The 15,529-nt window shown below is 40.2% G+C and overlaps 1 long non-coding RNA gene across 1 annotated transcript; it reads right to left on the bottom strand.

The window, feature by feature from the left end:
* Positions 1-6,113: 6,113 nt before the first annotated feature.
* Positions 6,114-15,070, bottom strand: LOC114920801 (uncharacterized). The gene is made up of 4 exons (XR_003809097.2): positions 14,908-15,070; positions 12,797-12,964; positions 7,683-7,703; positions 6,114-7,178 (listed from the first exon to the last, which is right to left on the bottom strand). It is a non-coding gene; the product is annotated as an uncharacterized lncRNA (long non-coding RNA).
* Between the last annotated feature and the right edge of the window lie 459 nt (positions 15,071-15,529).

Genomic DNA, 15,529 nt, shown 5'->3' with positions numbered 1-15,529 from the left:
ACGACTTTATTATCATTCAATTAGAAGCCACAGCAAAACAAAGTATCAACTGTGCACACTTGCTATAAACTGTGTCCTCTCAGTTAGATGAGTATATCTGTGGATATCATAAATACGTGCTTAAATCTAAGTTTAAGAGAGTTTATTAGCAGAACAGACACATTTAAAGATTATTTGTGATGTTCTTAATGTGTCACAGAGATCATTCTCTTTCAGGCTGTTTCAAATCAAATACAATGCAGCCAGACTTTAACCTGGCCCAGTGATATGATCTTTTCAATACGATTAGTTTGTTATAGAGTCGGGTCACAAAGAGGAGGAAATCCTCCCGTCAGGCCTGTGTGAGACTCTCCTCTTTATCTTGTTCCAGACATGTGTTCAAGCATGACTGGAGGGAAATCTCGCCAGAGGAAGTGATCCAATTTACACATGAAGTAAACAAGGAAAAAAATAGCACCCAGCACACACTCACGCTGACACGTTCCTGGGGCAAAATACTGTAGAATGAATGTGGCAACCCAACTGACGTGCATAGCAGAATCATTTACATAGTGACACATAATGTGGGGAATGTGGTTAGAGGGGTTATGGCGCAGCAGAGTTTTGTTGTGTGTGTGTGTGTGTGTGTGTGTGTGTGTGTGTGTGTGTGTGTGTGTGTATGTGGGGGGGGGGGGGGGGGGTGAATAAAAAAAAAAAGGATGAACCCACTTGTTGACAAAAGGCTTCTCTTTAAAGATGTTCTCATGATTTCAGCAGATGGACATCTTTAGAATGAAGACAAACAAGACATAAACCGTTCCTACTGTGGCCTCTGCAGTCAAACAGAAACAGATGTTAAGCGAGAATACCCACCATCAGTGTGGCAGTTATCTCAAAGTAAACATTTACATTCTTTAATAGAGTAACTCTGTGTTATTATTACCTTTAACAAAATGGATTATCAGTTTTATATAGAGAACCACCCCCATTCTAACTTCTCTAAAACATCTTTAAGGCATTACACATCAGGTGAAGTAAATCACTGAGGGCCACAGGTGTTAAAAATCAGCAAAAAGCTACAGAAAAATAAAGGAGTAAAATGTAAGATATCCACTGAATTCAATCACAAAATGACCTGAAGGGAACATGCTGTGTAGAAATACTGGCTTCTCTGACAACAATGCAGCAGACAGTATGTTCTTTTAAGTTTCGATTCCGGTTCGTACTGTATTGGTCTCTATTTGTTTTGCCCAGAGAAGGTTGCGGACAATTAAGCTTCAGTGTTTAGCCAGCTCTTGAAACCTTTCCCTTCAGATATGAGACCAGTTATCACAGCACACCAACAGGTGTTGCAGCTATGATTCAAATATAACTTTTATTAGCTCCATGAGCAGAATCGTGGTAAAACTAGGATAAATATTGGAGATGCTTTTAACAAATTGAGAAAGGTTAGAACACAGAAAGAGCTGGCTAAACACTGAAGCTTCATTGTCCGCGACATGGCAACCGAGAGCATCGACTCTAGGGAGGAGGGGGAGGGGGGAGACAGCTCTTTCCAATTTGAAATGCTACTTGTCAGAGTTACATATTGCGCCTTTAATATAATGCATCTGGCGCTTGTGCCATATTGTATGTAACAGTTTGAAAGCTGTTGCTTTGTCCATGATTCTTTATGTCCGATGACTACTGACACCCTTTTAACCCCCTCTACAAGTATCAGTAATCTGTGGTTCTACTTGTTGCTGTGAGTTATTTCCCTGCCATGACGGATGCTAGCCGTCGGCTGTAGTCTTTGCTGTGTGTTCAAGGGCAACTTTTTATCCAAGACTAAAGGCGACAGCCTTCGTCGCCACTAGTTCTCGGCTGTCTGCTTGGTGTGTCAGGGCCTTAAACCTTTATCATATCCCGCCCTTATTATGACAGCTTGGTTTTACACTTTGCTTTTGAGTTCAGCATTTGAATCAAAAGTGAACCGCTCGTCCTTTTGTTTTTGGGACAACGTGTCTCATAGGATAGTTTTTATTTCATTTTAAATGGATCTAACCTTAGGGGAGGCTCAAGCCCTAAAAGAGAACAAGTTATTGTATTCTAACATTAGCTAATACAATAATATTCTTAAAACAACTGGACATAACAGACCTATCAAGCTTCCAGACACAAGTGGAGACATTTGATGTTATTTTGTTTGGATCAGAATCAGAACATTGTGCATTTTTTTTAAAGTTCCAAAGTCTTCAGTTCAGTTCAGTTCAGTCCTTTATCGTCCCTGCAAGGGAAATTTGATTTACACCAGGGAGTTAAAACACAAAAAATAAAACGACATAGGGCAGTGCAGCACAACCTGATGTAATAAGAACATGAATAGAAAATGTGACTGTTCGTTAAACATATCACTGGAATGGTAGCAATAGGTGTTTTCGTACCGCAGGAACTTTTTCATGGTTCTAGGAACTGTTGGAACCCTCCTCCTTTTTTATTCATTCCACACTGCAGGAGCTTTGAACTATTCTAGTTCCATGAACCCAGTTTAGAGGAACCTGTTTAGCTCCTCCTTCGGAGTAGGTACCATAGCCGTGTGAATACAGACAAAGAAAAAGTTCACATGATGTGTAGTTCTCAGGGAACTCTCTAGTGGATAGTTCTTCTTTAAAAAAGTCCACAGAAGTGTTTAGTACGAAAATACCTAATATAAAGTAAGTGCTGCTTGAAAGTGCAGTCGAAGTGTAAAGAAGATATTGCATTAATTGCATTACGAACATACAGAAATCTGTTGCTGTTAGACCTGGGCAGCCTGTGCCTCTGACCAGAGGGGAGAAGAACATATTCCTCCTAGAGAGGAGGGTCAGAGCTGGGCCAAGATTGACCTCACAATTTGTCAGTTCCAGATATCTGAAAAGGAAATCTCCTGAGTGTCAATTATTTCACTGGATGTTTAAACGATACTGGAGATAAAACAAATGGTTAAAATGGACTCAAAAAAATATCCGTAGAATAAATGCATCAGTGTCTTGTCCAGATGAAAGTATTCAGTCTGTGCAGAAAGTAGAATCTCTGCAGGCCCTTTTTTGCAGATTGTGTTTGTGTTCTGGTCATGATTCAGGTTTTTTTCAATTAAATTATAACAGTCAATATTCTCAACAGTTGTGCCTTCCATTCATTGAACATAGAGGTCCATTTTAAATCCTGACAAACTCTTCATTTCTTGAATATATCGGTTTCTATTTGAATTCTTGCGTATGTGTTTTCTTCTTGTAATTTATTATTTTAATTAAGTTGTCATATTTAGTCTGTTTAAATGTACTATTGAGGTCATCACAAGTGATCACAAAAAATATATTTTACAGTGCTTCAGATCTTCATGTGTGTTACGACTGATCTGAAGTTATAATTATAAGTCTTCCTCCAAAATCTGCTGATCTCAGAGGAAATCCTGACTCTCCAGCAATGTTACACAACCAGAAACACCAGCGGTCACACTCACCACATCACAGGGAAGCTGACTTACACAGCACGTCAGAGCAGGGCATGGGTCCGCTCTGATGAAACCGATGACGCTCCAGCCTGATGATGTCATCTTCAAAAGAGACACTCCTAATGAGTCACACTGCTCCAAAGTGAAACAGCATGAAACAGATGAACAAATAGACACGTTCGTGTTTGTTTGTCGATATAGCAACACGCTCTGCTATGAATACATCTTCACCGTGTTGTCAGCCTGGCTTCTTGCTTACACCAGAGATAGACATAAGATCATGCTGCAGGAGATTGATGCTCCTTTAGCAGTGTGCCATTTGAAGCCTTTTGAATTGAGCTTTGACTTTAAGCTCAACACTTGACCGTCTGTTTGAGAGGGTCAGCAGGTAGAGGGGGGTCATCAGAGCGCTGTGATAGACAACACTCGCCTGCAGTTACCGAGTGAAAATGTTGAATAAAGATCAGGATAAGAAAGTAGATCAGGAAGATGCTAAGACTTGATATAAAACATGGCTGGTAATGACTCAGAGAGACATTATATACTTGATTTCTGCTGTATTTATGTGTAAAATGTCACATATTATCCCTTTACTTGCAACTGATTATTTAATTATTCTTTAAAAAATATTTGACATGCCATAGGCTAATAAGTGGTCAGTATTAACCTCAGGAGTGTTTATCATTAATTCATTTAAATGAAGACTCTCACTCATTGATTCAAAAAGACATCCGTGCTAATGATTCTGTCTGCCCTCAGACGTGTGCAGGGTAACATGCCCGACACTCCAGAGATTTTTTTTTGGGTGTGCTAATATCGACTCTGATTTCCTGTCTGCTCTTCATGTAATGAAACATGAGATCAGCAGGCGGGCACGTATTAAGAGATGACATGCTATAATTAAATTTCCCTTAAAGAGCTAAGCCTCTGAAGAACTGACTCTGATGATGTATGCAACAGGGAGGCTGTAACTCTGTCTCCTATTGTAACTGAGCAGAGGTGACATGAAAGTCTGAAATAATATGACCCACTTAGGCCTATACAATTACACATTATTTATCTATTGGTCAAAATTCTATAGAAAGATGAATTAGCACGAGCAGGGTCGAGCCAAATGTGCTTCATTATTATTATTCATATTTTTCAAGATATTTTGGGCTGTTTTGGCCTTCATTTGATAGGACAGCTGAAGAGAGATGATATGTTGGGAGGAGAGAGAGGTGGATGACAAGCAGCAAAGGGCTGAGGTCGGCATTGAACCCACGGCCGCTGTGATGGGGACTACAGCCGCTATACATGGGGTGCACGACACAACCTTTTTAAAATCTCCTTAAACAACTCTTATCTCTTTCATAGCTTCTAGCCACTTCTGATTATTTCTGTCTTTAAATTGCTTACTCATCTGCTTACATCTTCAGTGCTCTTGGTCTCAACCTGCCTTGCCTGAGTTTTTATGAGCTACTATGTTGCTGATGATGTTCGGGTTCTGATGATGGTCAGGTTTTTGTTTAGGTTCTTTTACTGTTGGGGTTTTGTTGTTGTTGGTTGGGTGTCTCATTGTTGTTGTTGTGGTGTTTTGTTGTTGGTTGGGTTCTTAGGTTTTGTTATGCTCCAGCATGTGTCAAAGCACTTTGTAACTCCTTGTTTTTAAAGATGGTAGACGAATACAGTTATTATTAACCACTAGGCTATCAGGCGTCCTTGAATGTGCTTCATTTAATCAGTGACATTCATCAATATAACACTGTACAGCTTTGTATCAAAACAAGTTTATTGAGCTGTGTAAAAAAATATCAACCCAGCTCCTACTGACCATGCCTCTAGACTGTAGAGGTAACTTAATTATTCTCTTATCTGTGTTTTCTATAACTCCATTTATAAGTCATCTTCATTTTTTTCATATAACATAATGTTTCTGTTTTTTTAATACCGGGTGAAGCCTAGTCATAATGCCTTTATACATTTAAGCATCACATGAGATAGAGAGTTATGCAGTACTGAATAAATCACAGTGATTCTGCACAAAGCTAACAGAAAACATACATAAACACAAATCATCATTTTTGCTCCATCAACTGAAACTGGCCTGTTACCAAGCAACCAAAACATTGTCCCTGCATTCTTGCCACTTGATTTGTATCCATGGTTACCACCTAGAAGCAGCTTTGTTTTATGTACATTTATTTGCATGTTGTGGTTGCGCAGCCAGAATGATCCAGAGATCCTGATTCATCAGGACTAACTCTGTGTGCTGTTGTGTTTATCAACAGTACTCAGAACGTGGGGCGTTGGTGGCGCAGTGGTTAGTGCATGCACGTGTGGAGGCTGTAGTCCTCCAAGCGGGCAGCCCAGGTTCAAATCCAGCCTGTGGCTCCCTTCCCACATCATCCCCCACTCTCTCTCCCCAATTCCCAGCTATATCCACTGTCCTATCTCTCAATTAAAGGCACAAAAAGCCCAAAAATAAATCTTAAAAATATAAAAAAAACAGTACTCAGAACGGCTGAGGTGGAGTGATAGATACATATAGTGAAAAGTCTCAGAACTCATTGTATGCCTCTTAACCAATCAGAATACTTGGTCAGAACTACCTGTTTTTATACTATTATTTATAGAGGAACTATTTATGAAGTTCCCGTTTGTCAAAGGTCCTAATTTGAAATTTCCAGAAAACTGTGACTGTCACTTTGAAGGAGACACAAAGACTTCAACAAGTTTTTTCTTCATTATCTTGTTTCAGAAAGAAGTTCACATTTGGCTTTAGAGATTGTTTTAGTAGTTTATTCTTGGCCAGAGTCATATGTCCTTATGTTTTGAATATGATGCTAGAATGAGGCTTATATGTTGATTTAATCCAAGGAGGAACAACTCCCGCACTTTTGAGACTTCTGCACCGAGCGGGCACTCAACCGTTCAACCACTGAAGCACTGAAGCAGATAATCCATTGATTTATCATCTCAAGTACAGAAGAAGATTGTAGCAGAAAATCCAACACAGCACGGTTGAGTGATGGTCACAAGGTTAAAGGAGAACCTAGATTCTTAAAAAAAAAAAAAAAAACAGGAAAAAAAAAAGACAACAGCTCATCAACTCATGCTTCGGGTTTTCTTTTTTTGTCTCATCAATGATCCTTTCTGGCTCGTTTTTTCCTCAGATGATGGTGTGAATTGCATTGCTGCCATCTTGTGGTGGTTTTCAGGACTTGTTACGTCAGTGCCGGAGCTGAAGACTTGTTGATATTCCCTCCGCATTGTAACCGATTTCAAATGGTGCTAGACATGATGGAAACTCTGAACACCAGAGGAAAACGGTCAGCCTTGATGAGAGGGGGTCAGACAGGCGCACTTATCCCACTCTGCTTTTTCTTCTAATCTCTGGGACATCGGCTGCAGATAGAACCGACTGAGAGAAGCAATCTGCATTTCCATCATCAGTGGATATCTTGTTTTGTTTGTTTTCTACAATCCTGGACTGTTTTACAGTTGAAGGGGTCATAAATCTTGACTAGACCTTCAAAGAATTATGAATAAACGCCATCAAACAGAAATCCCAAACTTTACATTAACTTGAGGTCGTTTCTGTCGTCCCTCCTGGAGTCTGTTCCCACTCAAGAACACCGATTTCAAATGGTGCTAGATGGGATTTTATACTCTAAGACACCATCTGAAACCAGTTCCCTGGGGAGGACGCCTTTAGACAAACCACATTTGGAAGCCATGTCCGCTTCTGCAATGACAAAGAAAAACATCACTGTCGTCACTTTCCACTTGGGACCCTGCCCGAGTCACAGTTCCCGCATGGGCTCATTAAAACAACATTAATCAACATGTTAATGTGTTTTGACAAACTGACAAATTTCAACGAAAGAGCGGGTTAAATGTGTGTCAGTGTGAAATAATATAATGAAGTCTAGATTTATTTAATTTCACATTAGTCAGATCTTCTTTTCCAGAGTGTTGCCAAACTGCTCAATTTATTCACCGCTTTGATTTTTTAATGATGATCATATCTCAAGAGGACGCTGATCTGTCATCTACGTGATTTCAAGAGATCAAAAGTAAGGACAGCTTGAAAAAGAATTCAGCTGAACAACCTAATCTATTTCTCTCTGTTGTGTCTGTATTTAAAGAGGAAAGTACGTTTTCTCTCACAGCTGTTTGAGAGTGAGACTTCAAACACTGAACCCTTTTCTGTACCTGTGGAAACTTCTGCAGATTGATTGAAACTCACCTTTTACATACAGACGTGGTGCTGAAATGACAAATAAAGACAGTAAGATAACATTAAATCAACTTTTAGTTATTTCATGTGTGAGTACCGTGCATCTGTCTTTATCACACACACTTTAAATCAAAAACTAACATGTACTACAAACAGGTTAAATCAACACAGACATGACAATAAAATATTACCAAGTTACCATGGTTACCATACTATGGAAGCATATCGAGTTCACAACTTGCGACTTCAAGCAGACTAGAATGGGCTTTAGGTCTAAACAACTACACAAGACTACCTATGTTACTAAAAGACACAAATGTCTCCATATGTCTCGAACCCAAACTCAAACAAACTGAGATCAACAGTTAGCGCTTGTCTGCTTCCTTAATGAGAGCTTCTTTTGGGATTTTGAGGTACCGATATTTTCATTATTGAGAAAAGCAAACCATATATTTTTTCTTAAATGTGCTTCGATACCATACAACTTTGATTTGAAACATTTAGAGATATGCCGAGTATGTTGATAACATGCAAAGTCCCAAAAGGATTACTATAGGGGTGCAGATGGTATGGGGTCAGGTCACGCCCCATTTAGGAGGATAAAGTCCTCCAAGGTTCAACTCCGGCCTGTGGCACCTTTCCCGCATCTCATTCCCCAGTCTATGTCCCGTTCCCTACTCTATCCACTGCCCTATCTAATAAAGACAAAAAGCCTCAAAATAAATCTTTTGAATAAATCATCATATTGTCAACCAGATTCGGAAACAGGTTTTCTTTTAATGGGTAAAGAAAAAAGAATCACACATCCTTCGTCTTTGTTTTAACCTACTTCCTACAACTACTGCTGGCCTCACCATGAAAACCCACAGCACCATCTAGTGGACTTTAAGAGCAAGTGTTTTTGTCGTTCTCGTAACAAAAGTTGAATTGGTCATTAAAATATGACATTATTGTGTTCTAATAGGTAACAATGGGTGTCTGTGGATACTGCCATTACAAATATTGCAATACTTTGCTCTGTAGTTTTTATTACAAACATAACTTATAGATTGATACATTTGATTTTATTCAAACAGCCTACATCTGACCTGTTACTCCCGTCCTTTAAAACCTGCAGCTGTCGATCTTTCCAAAGAGAGAGATGGACAGAAAAAGAACCAGGGGAAAAAAAAGACGCTGACTATTTTCTGAAACTACGCCTACAAGATCAAATACTGAGTCATGGTCGGCTCTTCGTAGAATGACACTGCATTGAGAAGTGCATCAGGTGTCCGACATCCCATTTTAAGAAAGAACATGAAACAGACTGGCACCAGAGAGGTACCCCACCAAAAACAATCTACGTATCAAAAAAATAAACCTCTGCCGCTCCCTGTGGACTTCTTTAAAATGCACAATAGGATACTGTGCCTGTCCTGGTTCTGCCTCAGGCCTCCCAGTCCTGCTCCTGGTCCAAGAGGGGGAACTGCAGGATAGAAAACTAGATCCCGAAATAGGTAAAGACTCATTAGTGCGAACCCCCCGTTGTCCACTGAATGTCTTAAGAGAGCTCATTTGTAACTTTCTCTACTGTCACTATTCCCGCTGCTATTTAATTAAAAAACAAATGACAGAAAGGCAATTAATGTGGAAAACTGCCCCGATTCTATTTGTAGTTCTGGCAGTAAAAGGCCGGCTTTATCTCCCTCGTATGGCAGAGGCTGTTGTCCTGTTGATGGGAAAAGGTGACGTAGCAACTAATCCAAAACCTTCATGTGTCTTTCGGGGACAATTTCCCTGTGTGTCACTGCCTAATCCTCTCACTGATAGTTAAGTGTTAGCGCTTCCAAAACAGGAGTAGTTGTTGTACTGGTTGGTGACACTGTCACCTCTGATGAGTCGATGTGTATGTGCATGTATTACGGCTATAATTGCTTTAGTGAAATGAACTCTGACTTTACATCCTTGATTTGGACAAACACTCACAGTGTTTACATTAAAGAAGAGTCAACGCTGAGCGTGTCTCAGGCAGACGAAGGCTGAGTCACTGCTTTCATCCATCTCCTCCATGTAACATTAGTGATCTCTAGCTCTCTTTTTTTTTATCCCTAAAAGCCCTTCTGCCGACTGTTTGGTGTGCTGACAATGATTTCTGCACCAATGCATTATCTCTGCCAGGACACCTGACCGTCTACTACTACTTAAAAGCACATCAGCTAACTTTAAAACCAAAATCATTGAAATAACGACTTTTTAAAACTAGATATAAACTCATTCTGAGCTGTAAATATATTTTCTATATTTTCTATATATGTCAAACCGTTTGCGTCGTCAGTAACAAATCTCAGCAACAGAAGCGACATCAACAACTAAAAACCTCAACAACTATCTGTTTCTAATTAAAGAGAGTTCTAAAAAAGAAAATATCCCTTTTGTTTACAACAATGAGATTAGCAGATCCCGCTGTGCATCGGGCAGAGCAGATGTTAAGAGGAGAAACTGTGTCAGAGAGAGAACCACTGAGCCTGGGCCTTTTTATAATTATCACATTTACTTTATGTTATGTAATCTTATCATTTCCAAGGGGGAAATTAACTCTCTTGATACATAACTGATATGGTTATTTTCTCCTGTCGTGCTCACAGTAGGAGGCTCAATCGACGTTATGATGTCATAGTTTTGTCCTCCGGGAAATCTCAGGGTAACTCACGATACGCAATAAGTTGCTCACAATAGAGATAACTAAACCGGTATTCTACTATAGTTAATATAAAAATCATGAAATCTGATTCACTGAAAATGAAATCCCCTTCAAAGCAAAATGCGTAAACAAAGTAATTATTCACTGCAATTTGTTGACGGTTTCCTCTCTTATTTTGCTTCATCTCTTAGCATCTGTTCACATCTGTCTGACATATCCTGCAGTCTTTTCACATTAGCCTAACTCATGTCATGAGCGTCACTATGAGAAATCATGACGTAGTGACAAGATGAGTCAAATTAGTTTAGAAATCCTTTTATATCGCCTTTTTACTCAAACATCGATACTCAGAACCAGTGATATAGTAACTTTACCACACGAGTCAGGACGATATATTGTCGTATTGATACCACCTCTTACAAAAAAGAAGAACTCCATTGTAGCGTTTTAATTTCAAAGCTAATGAGCAACTGAAAACACAATAAACTATGACAATCTGGAGGTATTTCACACAATATTTAAAGTTGTAAAGACACGCGGTAGCTAATTATCTATGTTTTGACAATGTTAAATGATAGAACTTGAAAGGTACCTATTCTAGCTAACAGTAATGTTTGCTATAAAGTGGCTGTATGCTAATGCTAAAGTTTGAGTATGTTATCGTATATAACTGGAAATTCAAGCTAACGGTGATGTAAGCAAGGAAATGGCTGTATGCTAATGCTACAGTTTGATCAAGTTGCAGAGTTTATTACTAGAAATTCTAGATAACGGTGATGTTAGCTAAGAAGGGAGTGACATTAGCTTTAGTCTGATTGTAGCTAATGAGTTACTCATGATGTTGTTTTGCTTAGAAATGTGGAGCCATGTTAATACAAATATTTGTGTTTTCATTATCTGATTGGCCAAAAACACAGTTATATTATAACAACTGTGAGAATTGCAACGATTACACAACTTTGGCGACAACCCAGAACTATGAATTACGACAATAACAGCTTTTCAAGTTCCCGACCGGAGTTTGACATCAGTGGAAAAACTAAGTTAGCTTAACGTGTACCATGCTAACAATCAAACACCTTTTTTTCCTGCTGCCAACTGTGCTCTAAAAACACTCCTTGCTCACCTGTGTCCTAAATAAAATCCTAAATAAAGCATGGCCAATAAGCTCCTCCCACAATCACGTTAAAGTAAGTGAGGTCAAAGAAACACTGAATGCCTGTATGAGTATGACAGTCTGTGTTTGTAACAGTGGAGGGGGGCAGGGTTGTGTGCGTGTGTGCACGTGCAAATAGGGAAGGTGGTTAATCCTCTTACAGATTAGAGGTCCTAATTTATCAGGAGTGAGAGGGGCAAACTCATCGAGGTAATGTGTTTTTAAAAACCACCTCTCAACATTTGTGGAATCACAGAAAAAAGACACAGTGACTTTGCTTAAATTGGTCAGAATATTGTTTAAAATTGAAATATTAATTATTTGTATATACCGTATATAAAAGTAATATGTTTGAACATACATGTATGAGCCGTGATGACCTGCAGCACTAGTACTATAGTAGTTATACAAGTGTTGTCATAAGTAATTGGCAATTTAGAGGAATTCAAACTCCACTGCACCAATCAAAGCCAAAGGTAACACAGACTTCACTTCCTGCTTCTTTAGGACAGTGAGTACCCAAAGTACCATTATGTTTGGATTATGTAAGAGCTTACATATCTCCTTCTACATTGCATCATCTTTTTCTTCGGAGCAACAAATTGCGAAATGTTTGGATATTTGAGATGGAATGAACCTGATCCTTTGGAGAAAAAAAATACAGAGGCTGCAGAGAGAAGAGCAGATTAACACTTTGTCCCCCTCTTCTGGTTCCTGCTCTGCTTGTCGAGGAAAAATAAGATGTCTTGCTGATCGCAGGTTTGGCTTTATGGGCTGAATGTCTAAAGATTTCAAAAGGGGGCTTGAACAGTGTCTTCATAAAGAAGATAAGGTTTAAAAGAAGATGGTATTGATTTGCAGTCAATCTGGAAGGAAACACTTAAGCTTTCTCAAAAGTGTCCCCCCCCATTATTCTTCCTCTCTCGAAGGCCTATTTAGAGATATCAATTAATGAGTACCTTTGCACACTGAACAATTAATGCCATTAATTATAAAAGTGAAGTCATGTACCTCCTGTGTCTCAGCACAGTTGCTTCCAGGTTTTTTTTTTCTCTGCTTGTTTTTCAGCCCGCTCTGTGCCTGGCTGCTGCTAACGACACCTGCGAACGAACGCTGCCTAACACTTGTCTATTAATACATCATCATCATCATCATCAACTCGCGACGAAGCCAGCAGTACTCCAGGTTTAATTTTAGCACTGTCATCTCTTGGCTCCGTACCACCTGCTGTTCTATATAATGTGTGTGTAGGATGGATCGGTTTTTAAAAGGCAGTGGGGCGCTCACCGTCTCGTCTGAACTCTGCTGCGTGTGGGCTACAGGTGATGCTGCTCCACCTGCTGTGAACACATCCGTCAGTGGAGTCGCACTTCTTTCCCCTCAGGAGTCTCTCAAAAGTGCTGGTTTTGCTGCATTTTGGCCGCCGCAGCATCTGCTGAATTGCATTTGCTCCAGCTGAAAACCCCCCCCAAAAAAAACAAAGATCAATTTTTTCAGCATTCAATAACAGCTTCATTTTAACATATCTCTCGATAAAACTAGCTTGAGCACATTTAGCACACTTGTACTAGGCCTTTATGTTAGTTTGGCTTGAGAGGCAGCGCCCCTCCCTGAAAGCACAGCAAAATAACTATTGAGGTCACGTTTCCTTGTCTGTGAAAGTGGGTCACTTGTACTAGAGTTCGGCCTCAGAAGAGTCGGTAAACATTAGTACTGCACAGGACACGACACCGGCCGTAAATAACAAATATTCTGATGAGTAAGTTCGGGGTTATTTGTCATTTCACCTTAGTCCAAACTTGCACACGGGATGTTCTCCATTAAGGTTTGCTTTGAGTGGTAGGCTTGTGATGATTACTCTGGTGACCTTTACCTGTTTGTTTCAAAACTACCATAGTGACTTTCCCTCAGGAGTCAAGTTTCTATTCAGTACATATAATTAAAGCTCTAAAGCTCTCCTTCGCTCCCCTCCCCTTCTCCTCTCTCGCTCTCTCTCTCTCTTTTCAATTCCCTACCAGTGGTTTAGCAATTCGGGAGGTCGACTGCTGATTCACCCACTGACTGAACAAATCCACTTCACAAGAATTGTGTCATTTTCATTTTCATCTCTCATCTGCCGACCCTCTGGCAGGTAAGTGGCAGGAGGCACCACTTCCTTCCTTCACACAGGGTCTTAAGGAGAATACTAGGAGTCATCTACCACTGTGACATCACATCAGGCGTGTCAGGGTCCCTTTGTTCTCTGGCAGGTGTGCATTACAAGCTCTAGTAAAGGGAAACAAATATGCAGGATGGATGTCACACGGCAACAAGAGTTAGAGATAAGAGTTCAAAACTACCGATTAGTTAAACAGCTCATGGATTTGTGTTATTTACTTTCATAACAAGACAGAAAAATAGGTGAAAAAAGAGCAAAGAGATGGAGAGTAAACTGTCTTTTCAGGGGAAAATGAGGAGTTATCTGTTTGTAAACATCCCTTCGCAGATGATAATACAAGGCAAGTATGTTCTTACTCAACAGCGCCATCTATAGTTGGGAAATACAACTTGTTTTCATCATATCAAGTGCGCACTAAAAAGCCAGATTACTATTAAAGACCTCCCGGGATCTCTGTGACGCAGCAAATGTTGTCTGACATCGTCAAAATAAAACAAGCTGCGTCACTTTTGTGTTGCTCACTTCAATTTGAAGTTTTGTTGTCCTGTGAGATGACAAACACAAGAACATCCCGTGCTTGAATGTGTGACCATGTTTGGAAAAGTGTCTGTCTCCTACATGTTTACAGATAAAGAGTTGAATTTGTCTAAGAACCCTAGTTAAAAACACGAGGTGTCAAATGATCGTGCCAATATGAACTGCGTAATATCGTCCTCTCCCACAACAGGATTACGCACTGACCATCTCTTGCGCAGCATCCTATTCCGAGCTCTTCCTTCACACGCCATGCCCGCCGACTCCACGCTTTGTTTACATCCATATCTTGACGTGAAATTCAGACACGAGTCAAGTTTGAAACCGAGCAAAACAAACACTGCCATGCCGTCACAGCATGTTCCTCCATGGCAGCGGAAATTCCCACAGGACTTCATGAGGCTTGACGGGTCCCTCGCGCTGACGCAGTTTAATTTACCTGTTGTCGTGTCGGTGGTGAAACACTCTCGATTTATATAAAGTGTTTATTTATGCTTTCTTAACAAAGCCCTCGTGCCCTGTTTGCCCGAAAAGACACGAATTTTAATTTCCTTCTTTATATAATGTTTCCATTTCTTTTCGACTCTGCCGCTCTTTACTTACCTTTAACTCAGCGCTTGAGTTGTTATGAATTACAGAGTGGTATTCTCTACGCAACATACGCAGCGTTATGTCGTTGTCGCCCTATAAAACATAAATAACTTACGTGTTTATCCCAAAGCATGTGTCCCTCCCGTGCCGACAGAGTTTCATCCATTTCCCATCCGGCACCGCTCAGAGCCGGTCCTCCTCCGACAGTCATCCCGGCTCCCGTTCCTGCCTTGTTCTCGTTGTTATCAATCTCAGAGCGCACATTCATCGAAGTGTATCCCCGTAATGATTTTCCATAGCGCAACACGGTAACCCCGCCCCTGACACTCCCCCGGCCGCTGGTTGGCCAGGCGTCTGGAGAGTCTTTTCCTCTTCGCCAGAATCACATGTGGCTGACGCATGTTTACAAACATCGGTGAGATCACATGGTAATGAGCGCCGTTTTACCGTAAACTACCTCACTTTGACGCAGCTACCAGATGTCGTGCCGAGGTCCTATTATTTACTTTTTCATCTTTTTTCAATTAAAGCATTATGAAAATTACTTAGATGTTACTATTTCAAGATCACAGACAATGCAAAGCACAGCCTGCCGATACATTTTACAGCAAAGGCAGGGATATAAGAGCTCCATCTGAGGCAAATATGGGTGGGGGGTGGGGTAAGTGATGCAGATATATATATATATAATATATATATATATATATATAGCCTATATATCATAGAACAGCAAGAGA

The sequence above is a fragment of the Labrus bergylta genome, chromosome 5 (assembly GCF_963930695.1).
Source record: "Labrus bergylta chromosome 5, fLabBer1.1, whole genome shotgun sequence".
Lineage (NCBI taxonomy): Eukaryota > Metazoa > Chordata > Actinopteri > Labriformes > Labridae > Labrus > Labrus bergylta.
This window is presented reverse-complemented; position numbering and strand designations above follow the sequence as displayed.